The sequence below is a fragment of the Crinia signifera genome, chromosome 3 (genome assembly GCF_055691185.1).
Source record: "Crinia signifera chromosome 3, ASM5569118v1, whole genome shotgun sequence".
NCBI classification, from domain to species: Eukaryota; Metazoa; Chordata; class Amphibia; order Anura; family Myobatrachidae; genus Crinia; species Crinia signifera.
The window spans coordinates 64,546,353-64,554,265 of NC_139219.1; the positions used below are offsets into that span (position 1 = coordinate 64,546,353).

At 46.1% G+C, this 7,913-nt stretch overlaps 1 pseudogene; it reads left to right on the plus strand.

The window, feature by feature from the left end:
* Positions 1-5,133: 5,133 nt before the first annotated feature.
* On the plus strand, positions 5,134-5,861 carry LOC146062872 (ectonucleoside triphosphate diphosphohydrolase 5 pseudogene; annotated as a pseudogene).
* Positions 5,862-7,913: the final 2,052 nt, after the last annotated feature.

Sequence of the window (7,913 nt, forward strand, 5' to 3'; positions counted from 1 at the left end):
GCCAAGTACATCGGCCTTGAACAATCTGTCAGCACCGAGGGTTCTTGTGTACTCGGCTGTGACCGTGGTGGGCCAGTGGAGGGCGCTGGGTAGCAGGATATAGAAGGTTTGGTATGACCTACACAGGGAAAGCAGGGCACAGTAACTCAGTGTTGGCTACTGACAGTGAACAGTCTGGAAGCTGCGGGAGTTGTCGACGTAGGATGTCGACAGTCAGATGGGAGACGACTGGAGGCACAGGTATAGCAACTGGATGGATTCTCAGATGAGACTGGGAAGCCTGGAGTCTTGGGAGCCTCGCTGACACAGGAGGAACTCTGGGAGTAGATTTGAGCAAGAGACTTTATATCTCTGACATACACTGGGAACCCGAGCAGAGCGAACCAGAGGGTTGGCGGAGACCAGAAGCAGGGGCGCGGAGTCTAACTTACCAGCGGTGTTCACCAGGGAGTCCCGCAAGGAACTATGGGCTTGGCTGCGTCTGGCAAGCAGGTCGCGGCCCCCTGTCCTGGTCCTTTTGGACGCGGGCTGGGAGTGAGGACACTGGAGAAATGAGGAAATGTCTTTGGAGACGGCCTGAGAGCCGGGGAAGATAGTTGACAGCCTGGAAGCTGTGAGACAGCCTGGGAGCCAGAGATGACAGTTGGCAGCCTGGGAGCTGCGGGATGGCCTGGGAGCTGGAGTTGTAGTTGGCAGCTGCGAGACGGCCTGGGAGCCGGAGATGACAGTTGGCAGCCTGGGAGCTGCGGGATGGCCTGGGAGCCGGAGTTGTAGTAGGCAGCCTGGAAGCTGCGAGACGGCCTGGAAGCCGGTGATGACAGTTGGCAGCCTGGGAGCTGCGGGATGGCCTGGGAGCTGGAGTTGTAGTTGGCAGCCTGGAAGCTGCGAGACGGCCTGGAAGCCGGTGATGACAGTTGGCAGCCTGGGAGCTGCGGGATGGCCTGGGAGCCAGTGGTGATGACCTGGGCGTCGTCAGTACATGATGTAGATAACCTGGAGAGAGTGACAGAACCTCTGGAGACACTTGGGAAAACAGTTGACACAGGATGTCGACAACAGATGTAGGTGTGACAATGCTTGAATGCGGCAACTGGTGGACGTCGGAGATGACACGGATGTTGTTAGTCACCAGGAGATGACGGAAGCACAGAGTCTCTGGAGGCCCTTTGGGAAACAGTTGACACAATGTCGACAATAGATGATAACGTGACAATACTCAGATGCTGCAACTGATGGACGTCAGGGATGACACAGATGTTGTTAGTCAGGAATAGACGGCAGAAGCTGAGTGTCGACTGAGGTAGACAGTGCCTGTCGGCAGATCAGGACTGAGATGGAAGAAAGTCACTGATAGGTTTTGAAGGTAGTTTGGCCTGGGAGCCAAGGGGTCTAGCCTGGGAGCTAGTGGAGATTGCTGGCCAGTGCCAGTGGTATCCTCGGCAGGGAATAGCTTGCTCACTCAACCGCAGGATGGAATAGCAGGAGTCTCTGGAGATGACCGGAACCAGGTAAGTAGCAGCAGTAGCAGCAGCAGGACACTTGGAGATGGGATCACAGGAGACTGGATAACCAGGAGCCTTGGAACTCTCTGTCTCTGGGGTAACCACTCAGGAAGCAGAATGAACAGTTGTTCAAGGCAAGGAGGACTCTGGGAAGCTGGCTTATATTCCTCCAGGTGATTGCTAATTGTCTGCAGCTGCAGCAGCAGCCAGAACTAAGAATTATACCTTGAGTACCTGGAACATGTGACTAGTGCAGAACTCAGGAAGCTTCATTGGAGTTAATCACTGAGGAATGGAAAGCAGCTGCAACAGCAGCAGCTAGGAACCAGACCAGCATCAGGAAATAAATGTGAAACAAGTCAGGTTTGTGACAATACTTAATATGTCTATTCTCGGATACTGGCCCCATGCACTGACTGCATCCAGCTGAACCACTCAGCACAACTTCCCTTGCTGGGCTGGTTCTCAGTGATCATTAGTGCCAGGTGGGTTCATATGGTTCTGATAGTAGCCAATGCCTCCCCAGGCATTGTCCTCACCACACATCACTGCTGTATGTACATGTGCATAATCTGTCACGCTGCCAAATAAACAATGGCTGCATACTGCATTAAGAGTGCACTCAATTCACAGCTCACAGTGGAAGCCTAGGATGCTGCACAAATTCGGTTACACCAGTATAATGACGTCTGAATGAAAGGAAGCCCGGGGTGCGTTAGGGTAGCTCTCCCTTGTCCATGAGATATGTTATATCCAGAATAAACTGGAGTGGCTTATAGCAGTTTAGTGACTGATAAGAGTGAATTTATCAGGCTCACAATCTTTTAAACAGTATTAGTAAAAAGCATTGTTTACAGTGTATTAAATAAAAAAGCACATGCTTTTGCTTTACAGTGCCTTTGACTTCAGACAGAAATAATGAGATTTCATGGTATGATTTTATATTCCATTTTAAATCACTTGGCGTCCAAACGAAATTATCACAAACATACAAAGCAACAACAGTTATATGGTAACTGTGTTAATACCTAAAAATAAATAATAATAATGTTAATATAATAATTCCATATCTTAAAGATTACAAATATTATTAAGTGAATAAAGAACATTTTAATGATTTCCATAACTTAATGCCTAATATTCTTTATATAATAAATCCTACTTTTGTGTATAAAATTCTTGCGGTTGAAAACACACTTAATACGTAAATACACTGTTATAATACTGTAAAATTAGAATGCAATAAATCTTAAATAGTAATGAAATATATCTGACAAATGGATTGTACACACCAACATTAATTGTTTTCACTTGCCTTTGCTATATATATCACTTCAATTCATCTGCAGTTACCTCACTACTAAGAATGCTAAAGTGGGACAATTGCAGCACCACTATCCTTATCTGGTGCTGGTCTTATGGTGGTAGTTCGGGATTTCTACGTCAGTAGTGTGAAGGCCAGAGTCTGCACTGGCATAGTGGTTATACAATATTTATATTTGAATTAAATAGCTCCTCAAAAAGACATGTTGACATCCAATTACAATAGATGAGTCCTGTGTACACTCTCACTACAGCCTAGTGTTCCTTGAGCTGTTCTGAAGTGTGCCCCCAGATCTAGAGGTGCCCAAACCAGTTCACAGCCACCACCAGTTCAACTGTTATTTACTGGTCTCTTCTTTTCATGAAAAGGGCCAATGTACAGTATTTTATTTTTGTTACCTGTCGGGACCAGGGCCCATAGGTTTGTTTTTTTCAGTGTGGGGGCCAATGTGTTTTGCCCTGTGGGGATCTCATGGTATGCCTTGGGAATTTTAAAATCTTATGCAGTGTGCCGCAAGGTAAAAAGGTTGAAAATCACTGGTCCATGCACTTGGATTTACATTTTTATTACTTTCTACTTTAATTATCACTGTTTGGCTCATTTTTTTCACAGATGAATCTCTGTCCTACTGTACTTCTGATCAGCAGCCACCAATCTTTGGGAGGGGGAAAAGACACAGTAGAAATTGTGGCCAATTTACAGATAGGGAAAGGGGTTAGATGAACACATGGGTATAGGGGGACAGAGTAGCATATGGAGTGAGTGTTAGAGGTACAGTACACTTGGTTCGGCAGTGTGTAGATGTACTTATGGAGAGGAGAGATCATAGGCATACAAGGAGTGGTAGGAGGCAATGGTTGTCATGGGGAGGGAGGTCAGAGACACAACTGCTGTGACAGTGGTCAAAGGCAATCATGATTACAGGAGTCAGAGGTACATATGAGAAGGGGAGATGATAGGTGCACACAGGGAGGTAGAAGGGAGAGCCATGCTTGGTCAGGCAGGAGGTAGAGGTACATGAGGGGAGATGATAGGTTCACATGGAAGGCAGAAGCATTCATGGGAAGGAGGGCAGAGGCTTACTTGGTTAGGCAGGAGGCAGTGGGATGATAAATGCATATGGAGAGGCAGGAGGCAATGGCACTCATGGGAAGGGGGGGTCAGAGGTGTGCTTGTTGAGGCAAGGGGCAGAGGAACATTTGGGAAGGGAGATAGTAGGTGCACATGTGGAGGAAGGAGGCAGAGAAACTCAAGGGCAGTGAGTCAGAAGCATGCTTGGGGAGGCAGGGGGAAGAGGCACTCTTAGGAAACTCTTGCCTTTATTACACATGGAAGCAGGTGAAAGAGGAACATTAAGGAGAGGTTGGGAAAGGGACATATGTGAAGGATTAGCTGTGTTGATCTCCTGGTCTAGAACCTTCCATGAGAGCATACCTATTGCAGCACAACTCTTGGCCATTTTATGCAGTACAGAGCACTACCATTCTTCTCTTACTGAAATTGCCACTCTTACCAAAATATGCAAAAGTGACTGGCACTCACGGTCAATTCTCTGCGGTATGCCTCAATCAGTAGGTAAGGCAGATATATGGTAGTATTGCGGTACTCACAATACTTCAAGCAATCTGTCATCTATAATGATGCATGCAGTCAACTTCCTTTCTATATAGCTGTCAATGTTTAATTTTAATTAAAAAAATTGTCATTTTTTGGTCACTACATGCTTCCAGAACAGAGTTCTGATCCATCAAGGCATGGGCCTCTGAGGTGTCCCTGGGATATCTGGCACTTAAGGCCACCATACATTAGGCTGACTTGTCCTAAGGACAAGTCGGCCCTGACTTCCCCTGAGTTCCCCCGGAAGGTCCCCGAGAGAGCTTGGTAAGATTTGGCACTTGAAGTGCCATTTTTTACATGTGATAAATTGGATGGGATTTATCACATGTAATAACCCGGGGGAGCTGCAGGCAGGGTATCCGCAGGAGAGGCAGACGGGGACTGGAAATCAGGGTCCGGGGTAGCGGTGAGAAGCGGGAGAATAAAAAAAATCCTATTCAAAAGACTGGGCGGCCGCTGACTGACTGAGAGCTCAGCTAATCTGCTGCCAGATGGCCAGTCTTTTGAACAGGATTTTTTTATATTTTACCATCGCTCGCTGCTACCCTGGTTCAAAAGACTGGGTGGCTGCTGATTGGCTGAGATCTCAGATTTACTGTACACAGTGCGCTCCATGAGACCACCGGGAGGAAGCCTGGTGACGCACTTCCGGAGACACGGGAGTAGCCAGAGCCAGATTAAGGTCTGGGCTCAGACTGCTCCTGGAACACCAGGCTGAAGCTCTGCTCTAAGAGGTGAGGAAAGTCTTCCATTCATCGCCTTTCCTGGTCCCAGAAAACAGTGTCAGCATCATGGATGGGACAGATGAAGGGATCTTAGCCTGCACCACAGTTAACTTCTTAACAGGTCGCTTACATGGAGATCGCAGTGTGGGGACCCTGGATTTGGGTGGAGGATCCACGCAGATCACCTTTCTGCCAATGTCCAAGGTGACATTGGAACAGACACCAAAGGACTTTCTGGCTTCCTTTGAGCTGTTTAACAGCACCTATCGCTTATACACTCACAGTTATCTGGGCCTCGGTCTGAAGGCAGCTCGCCTGGCAGTTCTTGGAGCCTCTGCAGCCCAACAGACAGAGGTTCTCCGCAGCCACTGCTTTCCCCTGGCTCTGGATGCTGAGTGGACGTTTGCTGGGGTCACTTATAGATACGGAGGATCTGCTGATGGTCTCTCTGGATTCAATGCCTGTTACACAGAGGTTTTGCCCGTCGTACAGGGAAAACTTCACCAAGTTGATGAGATTCGAGATAGCCAGTTCTATGCCTTTTCCTACTACTATGACCGGGCGGTGGACACCAGTCTGATAGATTACAAGGAGGGCGGAGAGGTGGAAGTCAGAGACTTTGCACGAAAAGCCAAAGAAGTGTGTGACCACATAGAGAGCTTCTCATCCCACAGCCCATTCCTCTGTATTTAATACATAAATTAAGAAAAAACCTCTAAGGGCTTCTTTCTGTGAACATCTGGTATATCGTAACAAAATCTTCGCTAATGGAGAATAATTATTTCTGTGTATAATAAAGTATAACATCACAGTTGCATCCTAAAGTTAAAGGTACAAATAACTATATGTGAATAACACATACCTGCATCCTAATCAAGAATTGCAGAAAGCACATTTGGGATATCGAAACCACTATAACGTATATTCCCAAAATAGTGACAAACGTCACCCCTCCTTTTAAAAATAAAACAAATTAAAAGTTATGTTTTAAAAGTATTATAATAATACAAAACACATCAATTTAAAGTGTGCCCCAGGTAAGACTTAATCATTCTTTTCTTGCATCTTACCGCAAGGCCTCTCTTTCCAGTTAAGGTCTAAATGGGCCTGGAGCTGAATGAGCAAGGGCCTATTATGTGTCATAATAGGGGTTGTGGCCAGCACCTAATAATGTGGGTGGCATGACCAGTGTTCTGTTTGGGTGGTCTGCTCATGGGTGTGTCTGTATTTGTGTAAATACTTTCAACTAATTATATGTGCCTGGAAAAGGCAGGGGATGGCATAAGAAAAATGCAGGGAGATATATTGGTGGGTGCACTCCAAAGGTCCTAAGATACTTGCGGGGTGAGGCGGCACTGCAGTCATCAAAAAAATACTGAAAGCCGAAACTTGGTAAACAACATTTCAGCACCTTTTATGTAGTCACCTAAGTTTACCACACCATATACCCCTTACCCCTTATACAAATCATGCAACACAATTGTAACCCCCTTATACTGTACTTGCCTCTATTACATTATGCCACATGGAATGAGCCAAAATTCACACAGAGTGAGCCAAAATTCACACTATGGCACACAGATTGAGTCACAATTCACGTTATGCCACACAGATTAAGGCAAAATTCACATTGTGCCACATGGATTGAGCCAAAATACACACTACACCAGGCATATCCCAAAAGTGGCCCTCCAGCTGTTGTAAAACTACACATCCCAGCATGCCTTGACATAGTTTTAGCATTCCCTAAAAGCAAAACTGTGGCAATGCATGATGGGACTTGTAGTTTCACAACAGCTGGAGGGCCATAGTTTGGACAGGCCTGCACTATATCAAACAGATTGAGCAATAATACACAATATGCTTCATAAATAGGGGCATTGGCGCACAAAATTTACACCATAATGCCCATTACAAATTAAGACACACACCATAATCTCCATTACGTATTATGCCAAACACCATAATGCCTATTAAAATTGATGCTACATAAGTGTTGCTTACCTGCATGTTCATTGCCAGGGGTTCCATGTTCATTGCCAGGGGTTCCATGTTCATTGCCAGGGGTTCTATGCTCGTTGACATGTGGGATTACAGGCTCATTGCCAAAGGGGAATACATGCTCGTGGTAACTGGCGGACAGCCGCCACCGGGCAGAAATGACAGCCATTGACAGCCAGGCAGAGAGCAGGGGGCTGCCCAGCTGTATTCAGAGCAATGCTATTTTAAATAATACCCCTTTCACACCAGAAAATGCATATGGTCCCAGGATCATGCAGGGACTTTCCCGGACTGGCCCCTTTTACACAAGCCTAGTCCCTGCATTTTCTGGTGTGAGGGGGAAAGAAAACCACCCCCGCCCCATTAAAAAAAACAGCTATATCTTCGGAACCAACTGACCAATTTACATGTAGGCTTCGAATGATTTTGGTCCCATGAAACTGGGCCGTTTGGTTCCAGAGAAATCGGCGGTCAAGAGAGGAGTAAACTTATTTATTGAAGCAGGTCTTGTATTCATCTAAGTGTTGAATAATACTTATCCCAGTTGTGTAACAAGTGATTTTAGGGAACAACCTACAAATATAAGTAAACTGCAGACAAAATACCTAAGATACATAAGGACCCCCTGGAACCACCGGGGCGTCCGATTGTATCTGGAATAGAGTCAGTGACGGCCAATTTATCTGAATTTATAGATTTCTTTTTACAACCCCTGGTTCTTTTAAATAAGTCTCATTTAAAAGA